We start from the raw sequence: 12,853 nt of genomic DNA on the forward strand, positions 1-12,853 counted from the left end.
ACAACACCGTTTCGGACATGGAGTGCTGACCCGTGCTGACGTTTCAGTTGTCCCTCCTTCTGGCGTTGCCTGATGCCCTGTGCGCTACTGGCCCGTTTATCTGAAAGTAGCTACCGGACCGCTTCATTAATTGGACCCAACTGCCAGCCTTGGATGATACTCACTTCACCTGCTGGTAACCGGGTTCATCAAAGCCAACTGCTTCGACTGACCGCATTGGCTGCACCGCATTTAAGCGACCGTCCACATCCGCCGCGCCGGGGCACAACACCGTTTCGGACATGGAGTGCTCACCCTTGCTCACGTTTCAGGTGTCCCTCCTTCTGGCATTGCCTGCTGGCCTGTGCGCAACTGGCCCGTTTATCTGAAAGCAGCCACCGGACCGCTTCATGAATTGGACGCTACTGCCAGCGTTGGATGATACTCACTTCATCTGCTGGCAACCGGGATCATCAAGGCCAACTGCTTCGACTGACAGCATTGGCTGCACCGCATTTAAGCGACCGTCCACATCCGCTGCTCGGGGCACAACAACGTTTCGGACATGGAGTGCTCACCCTTGCTCACGTTTCAGGTGTCCCTCCTTCTGGCGTTGCCTGCTGGCCTGTGCGCAACTGGCCCGTTTATCTGAAAGCAGCCACCGGACCGCTTCATGAATTGGACGCTACTGCCAGCCTTGGATGATACTCACTTCATCTGCTGGCAACCGGGATCATCAAGGCCAACTGCTTCGACTGACAGCATTGGCTGCACCGCATTTAAGCGACCGTCCACATCCGCTGCTCGGGGCACAACACCGTTTCGGACGTGGAGTGCTCACCCGTTCTCACGTTTCAGGTGTCCCTTCTTCTGGCGTTGCCTGCTGCCCTGTGCGCTACTGGCTCGTTTATCTGAAAGCAGCCACCGGACCACTTCATGAATTGGAGCGAACTGCCAGCTTTGGATTATACTCACTTCATCTGCTGGCAACCGAGGTCATCAAAGCCAACTGCTTCGCCTGACAGCATTGGCTGCATATCATTTAAGCGACCGTCCACAACCGCTGCGCCGGGGCACAACACCGTTTATGACATGGAATGCTCACACGTGCTCATGTTTCAGGTGTTCCTCCTTCCGGCGTTGCCTGCTGCCTTGTGCGCAACTGGCCCGTTTATCTGAAAGTAGCCGCCGGACTGCTTCATTAATTGGACCCAACTGCCAGCCTTGGATGATACTCACTTCATCTGCTGGCAACCGGGATCATCAAAGCCAACTGCTTCGACTGACAGCATTGGCTGCACCGCATTTAAGCAACCGTCCACATCCGCCGCGCCGGGGCACAACACCGTTTCGGACATGGAGTGCTCACCCGTGCTCACGTTTCAGTTGTCCCTCCTTCTGGCGTTGCCTGCTGCCTTGTGCGCTATTGGCCCGTTTATCTGAAAGCAGCCACCGGACCGCTTCATGAATTGGAGCGAACTGCCAGCTTTGGATTATACTCACTTCATCTGCTGGCAACCGGGATCATCAAAGCCAACTGCTTCGCCTGACAGCGTTGGCTGCACCGCATTGAAGCGACCATCCACATCCGCCTCGCCGGGGCACAACACCCTTTCGGACATGGAGTGCTTACCCGTCTCACGTTTCAGGTGTCCCTTGTTCTGGCGTTGCCTGCTGCCCTGTGCGCTACTGGCCCGTTTATCTGAAGAAGCCACCCGACCGCTTCATTAATTGGACCCAACTGCCAGCCTTGGATGATACTCACTTCATGTGCTGGAAACCGGGATGCTCAAAGGCAACTGCTTCGACTGACAGCATTGGCTGCACCGCATTTAAGCGACCCTCCACGTCCACAGCGCCGGGGAACAACACCGTTTCGGACATGGAGTGCTCACCCTTGCTCACGTTTCAGGTGTCCCTCCTTCTGGCGTTGCCTGCAGGCCTGTGCGCAACTGGCCCGTTTATCTGAAAGCAGCCACCGGACCGCTTCATGAATTGGACGCCACAGCCAGCCTTGGATGATACTCACTTCATCTGCTGGCAACAGGGATCATCAAAGCCAACTGCTTCGACTGACGGCATTGGATGCACCGCATTTAAGTGACCGTCCACATCCGCCACTCGGGGCACAACACCGTTTCGGACATGGAGTGCTTACCCGTCTCACGTTTCAGGTGTCCCTTCTTCTGGCGTTGCCTGCTGCCCTGTGCGCTACTGGCCCGTTTATCTGAAGTAGCCACCGGACCGCTTCATTAATTGGACCCAACTGCCAGCCTTGGATGATACTCACTTCATGTGCTGGAAACCGGGATGCTCAAAGGCAACTGCTTCGACTGACAGCATTGGCTGCACCGCATTTAAGCAACCGTCCACATCCGCCGCGCCGGGGCACAACACCGTTTCGGACATGGAGTGCTCACCCGTGCTCACGTTTCAGTTGTCCCTCCTTCTGGCGTTGCCTGCTGCCTTGTGCGCTATTGGCCCGTTTATCTCAAAGCAGCCACCGGACCGCTTCATGAATTGGAGGGAACTGCCAGCTTTGGATTATACTCACTTCATCTGCTGGCAACCGGGATCATCAAAGCCAACTGCTTCGCCTGACAGCGTTGGCTGCACCGCATTGAAGCGACCATCCACATCCGCCTCGCCGGGGCACAACACCCTTTCGGACATGGAGTGCTTACCCGTCTCACGTTTCAGGTGTCCCTTCTTCTGGCGTTGCCTGCTGCCCTGTGCGCTACTGGCCCGTTTATCTGAAGAAGCCACCGGACCGCTTCATTAATTGGACCCAACTGCCAGCCTTGGATGATACTCACTTCATGTGCTGGAAACCGGGATGCTCAAAGGCAACTGCTTCGACTGACAGCATTGGCTGCACCGCATTTAAGCGACCCTCCACATCCGCCGCGCCGGGGCACAACACCGTTTCGGACATGGAGTGCTGACCCGTGCTGACGTTTCAGTTGTCCCTCCTTCTGGCGTTGCCTGATGCCCTGTGCGCTACTGGCCCGTTTATCTGAAAGTAGCTACCGGACCGCTTCATTAATTGAACCCAACTGCCAGCCTTGGATGATACTCACTTCACCTGCTGGTAACCGGGTTCATCAAAGCCAACTGCTTCGACTGACCGCATTGGCTGCACCGCATTTAAGCGACCGTCCACATCCGCCGCGCCGGGGCACAACACCGTTTCGGACATGGAGTGCTGACCCGTGCTGACGTTTCAGTTGTCCCTCCTTCTGGCGTTGCCTGATGCCCTGTGCACTACTGGCCCGTTTATCTGAAAGTAGCTACCGGACCGCTTCATTAATTGGACGCTACTGCCAGCCTTGGATGATACTCACTTCATCTGCTGGCAACCGGGATCATCAAGGCCAACTGCTTCGACTGACAGCATTGGCTGCACCGCATTTAAGCAACCGTCCACATCCGCCGCGCCGGGGCACAACACCGTTTCGGACGTGGAGTGCTCACCCGTTCTCACGTTTCAGGTGTCCCTCCTTCTGGCGTTGCCTGCTGCCCTGTGCGCTACTGGCTCGTTTATCTGAAAGCAGCCACCGGACCACTTCATGAATTGGAGCGAACTGCCAGCTTTGGATTATACTCACTTCATCTGCTGGCAACCGAGGTCATCAAAGCCAACTGCTTCGCCTGACAGCATTGGCTGCATATCATTTAAGCGACCGTCCACAACCGCTGCGCCGGGGCACAACACCGTTTATGACATGGAATGCTCACACGTGCTCATGTTTCAGGTGTCCCTCCTTCTGGCGTTGCCTGCTGGCCTGTGCGCAACTGGCCCGTTTATCTGAAAGCAGCCACCGGACCGCTTCATGAATTGGACGCTACTGCCAGCCTTGGATGATACTCACTTCATCTGCTGGCAACCGGGATCATCAAGGCCAACTGCTTCGACTGACAGCATTGGCTGCACCGCATTTAAGCGACCGTCCACATCCGCTGCTCGGGGCACAACACCGTTTCGGACGTGGAGTGCTCACCCGTTCTCACGTTTCAGGTGTCCCTTCTTCTGGCGTTGCCTGCTGCCCTGTGCGCTACTGGCTCGTTTATCTGAAAGCAGCCACCGGACCACTTCATGAATTGGAGCGAACTGCCAGCTTTGGATTATACTCACTTCATCTGCTGGCAACCGAGGTCATCAAAGCCAACTGCTTCGCCTGACAGCATTGGCTGCATATCATTTAAGCGACCGTCCACAACCGCTGCGCCGGGGCACAACACCGTTTATGACATGGAATGCTCACACGTGCTCATGTTTCAGGTGTTCCTCCTTCCGGCGTTGCCTGCTGCCTTGTGCGCAACTGGCCCGTTTATCTGAAAGTAGCCGCCGGACTGCTTCATTAATTGGACCCAACTGCCAGCCTTGGATGATACTCACTTCATCTGCTGGCAACCGGGATCATCAAAGCCAACTGCTTCGACTGACAGCATTGGCTGCACCGCATTTAAGCAACCGTCCACATCCGCCGCGCCGGGGCACAACACCGTTTCGGACATGGAGTGCTCACCCGTGCTCACGTTTCAGTTGTCCCTCCTTCTGGCGTTGCCTGCTGCCTTGTGCGCTATTGGCCCGTTTATCTGAAAGCAGCCACCGGACCGCTTCATGAATTGGAGCGAACTGCCAGCTTTGGATTATACTCACTTCATCTGCTGGCAACCGGGATCATCAAAGCCAACTGCTTCGCCTGACAGCGTTGGCTGCACCGCATTTAAGCGACCCTCCACGTCCACAGCGCCGGGGAACAACACCGTTTCGGACATGGAGTGCTCACCCTTGCTCACGTTTCAGGTGTCCCTCCTTCTGGCGTTGCCTGCTGGCCTGTGCGCAACTGGCCCGTTTATCTGAAAGCAGCCACCGGACCGCTTCATGAATTGGACGCCACAGCCAGCCTTGGATGATACTCACTTCATCTGCTGGCAACAGGGATCATCAAAGCCAACTGCTTCGACTGACGGCATTGGATGCACCGCATTTAAGTGACCGTCCACATCCGCCACTCGGGGCACAACACCGTTTCGGACATGGAGTGCTTACCCGTCTCACGTTTCAGGTGTCCCTTCTTCTGGCGTTGCCTGCTGCCCTGTGCGCTACTGGCCCGTTTATCTGAAGTAGCCACCGGACCGCTTCATTAATTGGACCCAACTGCCAGCCTTGGATGATACTCACTTCATGTGCTGGAAACCGGGATGCTCAAAGGCAACTGCTTCGACTGACAGCATTGGCTGCACCGCATTTAAGCAACCGTCCACATCCGCCGCGCCGGGGCACAACACCGTTTCGGACATGGAGTGCTCACCCGTGCTCACGTTTCAGTTGTCCCTCCTTCTGGCGTTGCCTGCTGCCTTGTGCGCTATTGGCCCGTTTATCTGAAAGCAGCCACCGGACCGCTTCATGAATTGGAGGGAACTGCCAGCTTTGGATTATACTCACTTCATCTGCTGGCAACCGGGATCATCAAAGCCAACTGCTTCGCCTGACAGCGTTGGCTGCACCGCATTGAAGCGACCATCCACATCCGCCTCGCCGGGGCACAACACCCTTTCGGACATGGAGTGCTTACCCGTCTCACGTTTCAGGTGTCCCTTCTTCTGGCGTTGCCTGCTGCCCTGTGCGCTACTGGCCCGTTTATCTGAAGAAGCCACCGGACCGCTTCATTAATTGGACCCAACTGCCAGCCTTGGATGATACTCACTTCATGTGCTGGAAACCGGGATGCTCAAAGGCAACTGCTTCGACTGACAGCATTGGCTGCACCGCATTTAAGCGACCCTCCACATCCGCCGCGCCGGGGCACAACACCGTTTCGGACATGGAGTGCTGACCCGTGCTGACGTTTCAGTTGTCCCTCCTTCTGGCGTTGCCTGATGCCCTGTGCGCTACTGGCCCGTTTATCTGAAAGTAGCTACCGGACCGCTTCATTAATTGGACCCAACTGCCAGCCTTGGATGATACTCACTTCACCTGCTGGTAACCGGGTTCATCAAAGCCAACTGCTTCGACTGACCGCATTGGCTGCACCGCATTTAAGCGACCGTCCACATCCGCCGCGCCGGGGCACAACACCGTTTCGGACATGGAGTGCTGACCCGTGCTGACGTTTCAGTTGTCCCTCCTTCTGGCGTTGCCTGATGCCCTGTGCACTACTGGCCCGTTTATCTGAAAGTAGCTACCGGACCGCTTCATTAATTGGACCCAACTGCCAGCCTTGGATGATACTCACTTCACCTGCTGGTAACCGGGTTCATCAAAGCCAACTGCTTCGACTGACCGCATTGGCTGCACCGCATTTAAGCGACCGTCCACATCCGCCGCGCCGGGGCACAACACCGTTTCGGACATGGAGTGCTCACCCTTGCTCACGTTTCAGGTGTCCCTCCTTCTGGCGTTGCCTGCTGGCCTGTGCGCAACTGGCCCGTTTATCTGAAAGCAGCCACCGGACCGCTTCATGAATTGGACGGTACTGCCAGCCTTGGATGATACTCACTTCATCTGCTGGCAACCGGGATCATCAAGGCCAACTGCTTCGACTGACAGCATTGGCTGCACCGCATTTAAGCGACCGTCCACATCCGCTGCTCGGGGCACAACACCGTTTCGGACGTGGAGTGCTCACCCGTTCTCACGTTTCAGGTGTCCCTTCTTCTGGCGTTGCCTGCTGCCCTGTGCGCTACTGGCTCGTTTATCTGAAAGCAGCCACCGGACCACTTCATGAATTGGAGCGAACTGCCAGCTTTGGATTATACTCACTTCATCTGCTGGCAACCGAGGTCATCAAAGCCAACTGCTTCGCCTGACAGCATTGGCTGCACATCATTTAAGCGACCGTCCACAACCGCTGCGCCGGGGCACAACACCGTTTCGGACATGGAATGCTCACACGTGCTCATGTTTCAGGTGTCCCTCCTTCCGGCGTTGCCTGCTGCCTTGTGCGCAACTGGCCCGTTTATCTGAAAGTAGCCACCGGACTGCTTCATTAATTGGACCCAACTGCCAGCCTTGGATGATACTCACTTCATCTGCTGGCAACCGGGATCGTCAAAGCCAACTGCTTCGACTGACAGCATTGGCTGCACCGCATTTAAGCAACCGTCCACATCCGCCGCGCCGGGGCACAACACCGTTTCGGACATGGAGTGCTCACCCGTGCTCACGTTTCAGTTGTCCCTCCTTCTGGCGTTGCCTGCTGCCTTGTGCGCTATTGGCCCGTTTATCTGAAAGCAGCCACCGGACCGCTTCATGAATTGGAGCGAACTGCCAGCTTTGGATTATACTCACTTCATCTGCTGGCAACCGGGATCATCAAAGCCAACTGCTTCGCCTGACAGCGTTGGCTGCACCGCATTGAAGCGACCATCCACATCCGCCTCGCCGGGGCACAACACCGTTTCGGACATGGAGTGCTTACCCGTCTCACGTTTCAGGTGTCCCTTCTTCTGGCGTTGCCTGCTGCCCTGTGCGCTACTGGCCCGTTTATCTGAAGAAGCCACCGGACCGCTTCATTAATTGGACCCAACTGCCAGCCTTGGATGATACTCACTTCATGTGCTGGAAACCGGGATGCTCAAAGGCAACTGCTTCGACTGACAGCATTGGCTGCACCGCATTTAAGCGACCGTCCACATCCGCCGCGCCGGGGCACAACACCGTTTCGGACATGGAGTGCTGACCCGTGCTGACATTTCAGTTGTCCCTCCTTCTGGCGTTGCCTGATGCCCTGTGCGCTACTGGCCCGTTTATCTGAAAGTAGCTACCGGACCGCTTCATTAATTGGACCCAACTGCCAGCCTTGGATGATACTCACTTCACCTGCTGGTAACCGGGTTCATCAAAGCCAACTGCTTCGACTGACAGCATTGGCTGCACCGCATTTAAGCGACCGTCCATTTCCGCCGCGCCGGGGCACAACACCGTTTCGGACATGGAGTGCTGACCCGTGCTCACGTTTCAGGAGTCCCTCCTTCTGACGTTGCCTGCTGCCTTGTGCGCAGCTGGCCCGTTTATCTGAAAGTAGCCACCGGACCGCTTCATTAATTGGACCCAACTGCCAGCCTTGGATGATACTCACTTCACCTGCTGGTAACCGGGTTCATCAAAGCGAACTGCTTCGACTGACAGCATTGGCTGCACCGCATTTAAGTGACCGTCCACATCCGCCGCTCGGGGCACAACACCGTTTCGGACATGGAGTGCTTACCCGTGCTGACGTTTCAGTTGTCCCTCCTTCTGGCGTTGCCTGATGCCCTGTGCGCTACTGGCCCGTTTATCTGAAAGCAGCCACCGGACCGCTTCATGAATTGGAGCGAACTGCCAGGTTTGGATTATACTCACTTCATCTGCTGGCAACCGGGATCATCAAAGCCAACTGCTTCGCCTGACAGCATTGGCTGCACAGCATTTAAGCGACCGTCCACAACCGCTGCGCCGGGGAACAACACCGTTTCCGACATGGAGTGCTCACCCGTGCTCACGTTTCAGGTGTCCCTTCTTCTGGCGTTGCCTGCTGCCCTGTGCGCAACTGGCCTGTTTATCTGAAAGCAGCCACCGGACCACTTCATGAATTGGAGCGAACTGCCAGCTTTGGATTATACTCACTTCATCTGCTGGCAACCGAGATCATCAAAGCCAACTGCTTCGCCTGACAGCATTGGCTGCACATCATTTAAGCGACCGTCCACAACCGCTGCGCCGGGGCACAACACCGTTTCGGACATGGAATGCTCACACGTGCTCATGTTTCAGGTGTCCCACCTTCCGGCGTTGCCTGCTGCCTTGTGCGCAACTGGCCCGTTTATCTGAAAGTAGCCACCGGACCGCTTCATTAATTGGACCCAACTGCCAGCCTTGGATGATACTCACTTCATCTGCTGGCAACCGGGATCATCAAAGCCAACTGCTTCGACTGACAGCATTGGTTGCACCGCATTTAAGCAACCGTCCACATCCGCCGCGCCGGGGCACAACACCGTTTCGGACATGGAGTGCTCACACGTGCTCACGTTTCAGGTGTCCCTCCCTCTGGCGTTGCCTGCTGCCCTGTGCGCAACTGGCCCGTTTATCTGAAAGCAGCAACCGGACCGCTTCTTGAATTGGACGCAACTGCCAGCCTTGGATGATACTCACTTCACCTGCTGGCAACCGGGTTCATCAAAGCCAACTGCTTCGACTGACAGCATTGGCTGCACCGCATTTAAGCGACCGTCCACATCCGCCGCACCGGGGCACAACACCGTTTCGGACATGGAGTGCTCACCCGTGCTCACGTTTCAGGTGTCCCTGCTTCTGGCGTTACCTGCTGCTCTGTGCGCAACTGGCCCGTTTATCTGAAAGCAGCCACCGGACCGCTTCATGAATTGGACGCTACTGCCAGCCTTGGATGATACTCACTTCATCTGCTGGCAACCGGGATCACCAAGGCCAACTGCTTCGACTGACAGCATTGGCTGCACCGCATTTAAGCGACCGTCCACATCCGCTGCTCGGGGCACAACACCGTTTCGGACATGGAGTGCTCACGCTTGCTCACGTTTCAGGTGTCCCTCCTTCTGGCGTTGCCTGCTGCCCTGTGCGCAACTGGCCCGTTTATCTGAAAGCAGCCACTGGACCGCTTCATGAGTTGGACGCCACAGCCAGCCTTGGATGATACTCACTTCATCTGCTGGCAACCGGGATCATCAAAGCCAACTGCTTCGAATGACAGCATTGGATGCACCGCATTTAAGCAACCGTCCACATCCGCCACGCCGGGGCACAACACCGTTTCGGACATGGAGTGCTCACCCGTTCTCACGTTTCAGGTGTCCCTCCTTCTGGCGTTACCTGCTGTCCTGTGCGCAACTGGCCCGTTTATCTCAAAGCAGCCACCGGACGGCTTCATGAATTGGACGCAACAGCCAGCCTTGGGTGATACTCACTTCATCTGCTGGCAACCGGGATCATCAAAGCCAACTGCTTCGACTGACAGCATTGGCTGCACCGCATTTAAGTGACCGTCAACATCCGCCGCTCGGGGCACAACTCCATTTCGGACATGGAGTGCTTACCCGTCTCAAGTTTCAGGTGTCGCTTCTTCTGGCGTTGCCTGCTGCCCTGTGCGCTACTGGCCCGTTTATCTGAAAACAGCCACCGGACCACTTCATGAATTGGAGCGAACTGCCAGCCTTGGATGATACTCAGTTCATCTGCTGGCCACCAGGTTCATCAAAGCCAACTGCTTCGACTCACAGCATTGGCTGCACCGCATTCAGGCGACCGTCTACATCCACCGCGCCGGGGCACAACACCGTTTCACTAATGGAGTGCTCACCCGTGCTCACGTTTCAGTTGTCCCTCCTTCTGGCGTTGCCTGCTGCCCTGCGCGCTACTGGCCCGTTTATCTGAAAGCAGCCACCGGACCACTTCATGAATTGGAGCGAACTGCCAGCTTTGAATTATACTCACTTCATCTGCTGACAACCGGGATCATCAAAGCCAACTGCTTCGCCTGACAGCATTGACTGCACCGCATTTAGGCGACCGTCCACATCCGCCGCGCCGAGGCACAACACCGTTTCGGACATGGAGTGCTTACTCGTGCGCACGTTTCAGGTGTCCCTTCTTCCGGCGTTGCCTGCTGCACTGTGCACAACTGGCCCGTTTATCTGAAAATAACCACTGGACCGCTTCAATAATTGGACGCAACTGCCAGCCTTGGATGATACTCACTTCATCTGCTGGCAACAAGGATCATCAAAGCCAACTGCTTCGAAGGACAGCATTGGCTGCACCGCATTCAGGCGACCGTCCACATCCACCCCGCCGGGGCACAACACCGTTTCACTAATGGAGTGCTCACACGTGCTCACGTTTCAGGTGTCCCTCCTTCTGGCGTTGCCTGCTGCCCAGTGCGCAACTGGCCCGTTTATCTGAAAACAGAAACCGGACCGCTTGTTGAATTGGACGCAACTGCCAGCCTTGGATGATACTCACTTTATCTGCTGGCAACCGGGATCATCAGAGCCAACTGCTTCGACGGACAGTATTGGCTGCAGCGCATTTAAGCGACCGTCCACATCCGCCGCGCCGGGGCACAACACCGTTTCGGACATGGAGTGCTCACACGTGCTCACGTTTCAGGTGTCCCTCTTTCTGGCGTTGCCTGCTGCCTTGTGCGCAACTGGCCCGTTTATCTGAAGGTAGCCACCGGACCGCTTCATGAATTGGAGCGCACTGCCAACTTTGGAATATACTCACTTCATCTGCTGGCAACCGGGATCATCAAAGCCAACTGCTTCGCCTGACAGCATTGGCTGCACCTCATTTAAGCGACCGTCCACATCCGCCGCGCCGGGGCACAACACCGCTTCGGACATGGAGTGCTGACCCGTGCTCAAGTTTCAGGAGTCCCTCCTTCTGGCGGTACCTGCTGCTCTGTGCGCAACTGGCCCGTTTATCTGAAAGCAGCCACCGGACCGCTTCATGAATTGGACGCTACTGCCAGCCTTGGATGATACTCACTTCATCTGCTGGCAACCGGGATCATCAAGGCCAACTGCTTCGACTGACAGCATTGGCTGCACCGCATTTAAGCGACCGTCCACATCCGCCGCTCGGGGCACAACACCGCTTCGGACATGGAGTGCTTACCCGTCTTACGTTTCAGGTGTCCCTTCTTCTGGCGTTGCCTGCTGCCCTGTGCCCTACTGGCCCGTTTATCTGAAAGCAGCCACCGGACCATTTCATGAATTGGAGCGAACTGCCAGCTTTGGATTATACTCACTTCATCAGCTGGCAACCGGGATCATCAAAGCCAACTGCTTCGACTGACAGCATTGGATGCACCGCATTTAAGCAACCGTCCACATCCGCCGCGCCGGGGCACAACACCGTTTCGGACATGGAGTGCTCACCCGTTCTCACGTTTCAGGTGTCCCTCCTTCTGGCGTTACCTGCTGTCCTGTGCGCAACTCGCCCGTTTATCTCAAAGCAGCCACCGGACGGCTTCATGAATTGGACGCAACAGCCAGCCTTGGATGATACTCACTTCATCTGCTGGCAACCGGGATCATCAAAGCCAACTGCTTCGACTGACAGCATTGGCTGCATCGCATTTAAGTGACCGTAAACATCCGCCGCTCGGGGCACAACTCCGTTTCGGACATGGAGTGCTTACCCGTCTCACGTTTCAGGTGTCGCTTTTTCTGGCGTTGCCTGCTGCCCTGTGCGCTACTGGCCCTTTTATCTGAAAGCAGCCACCGGACCACTTCATGAATTGGAGCGAACTGCCAGCTTTGGATTATACTCACTTCATCTGCTGGCAACCGGGATCATCAAAGCCAACTGCTTCACCTGACAGCATTGACTGCACCGCCTTTAAGCGACCGTCCACATCCTCCGCGCCGGGGCACAACACCGTTTTGGAAATGGAGTGCTAGCCCGTGCTCACGTTTCAGGTGTCCCTCCTTCTGGCGTTGCCTGCTGCCTTGTGCGCAACTAGCCCGTTTATCTGAAAGCAGCCACCGGACCGCTTCATGAATTGGAGCGAACTGCCAGCTTTTGATTATACTCACTTCATCTGCTGGCAACCGGGATCATCAAAGCCAACGGCTTCGCCTGACAGCATTGGCTGCACCGCATTTAAGCGACCGTCCACATCCGCCGCGCCGGGGCACAACACCCTTTCGGACATGGAGTGCTCACATGTGCTCACGTTTCAGGTGTCCCTCCTTCTGGCGTCGCCTGCTGCCCTGTGCGCAACTGGCCCGTTTATCTGAAAGCAGGAACCGGACCGCTTCTTGAATTGGACGACACTGCCAGCCTTGGATGATACTCACTTCATCTGCTGGCAACCGGGATCATCAAAGCCAACTGCTTCGC

This window comes from Dermacentor variabilis, chromosome 6 (genome assembly GCF_050947875.1).
Source record: "Dermacentor variabilis isolate Ectoservices chromosome 6, ASM5094787v1, whole genome shotgun sequence".
In the NCBI taxonomy this organism is placed as follows: domain Eukaryota; kingdom Metazoa; phylum Arthropoda; class Arachnida; order Ixodida; family Ixodidae; genus Dermacentor; species Dermacentor variabilis.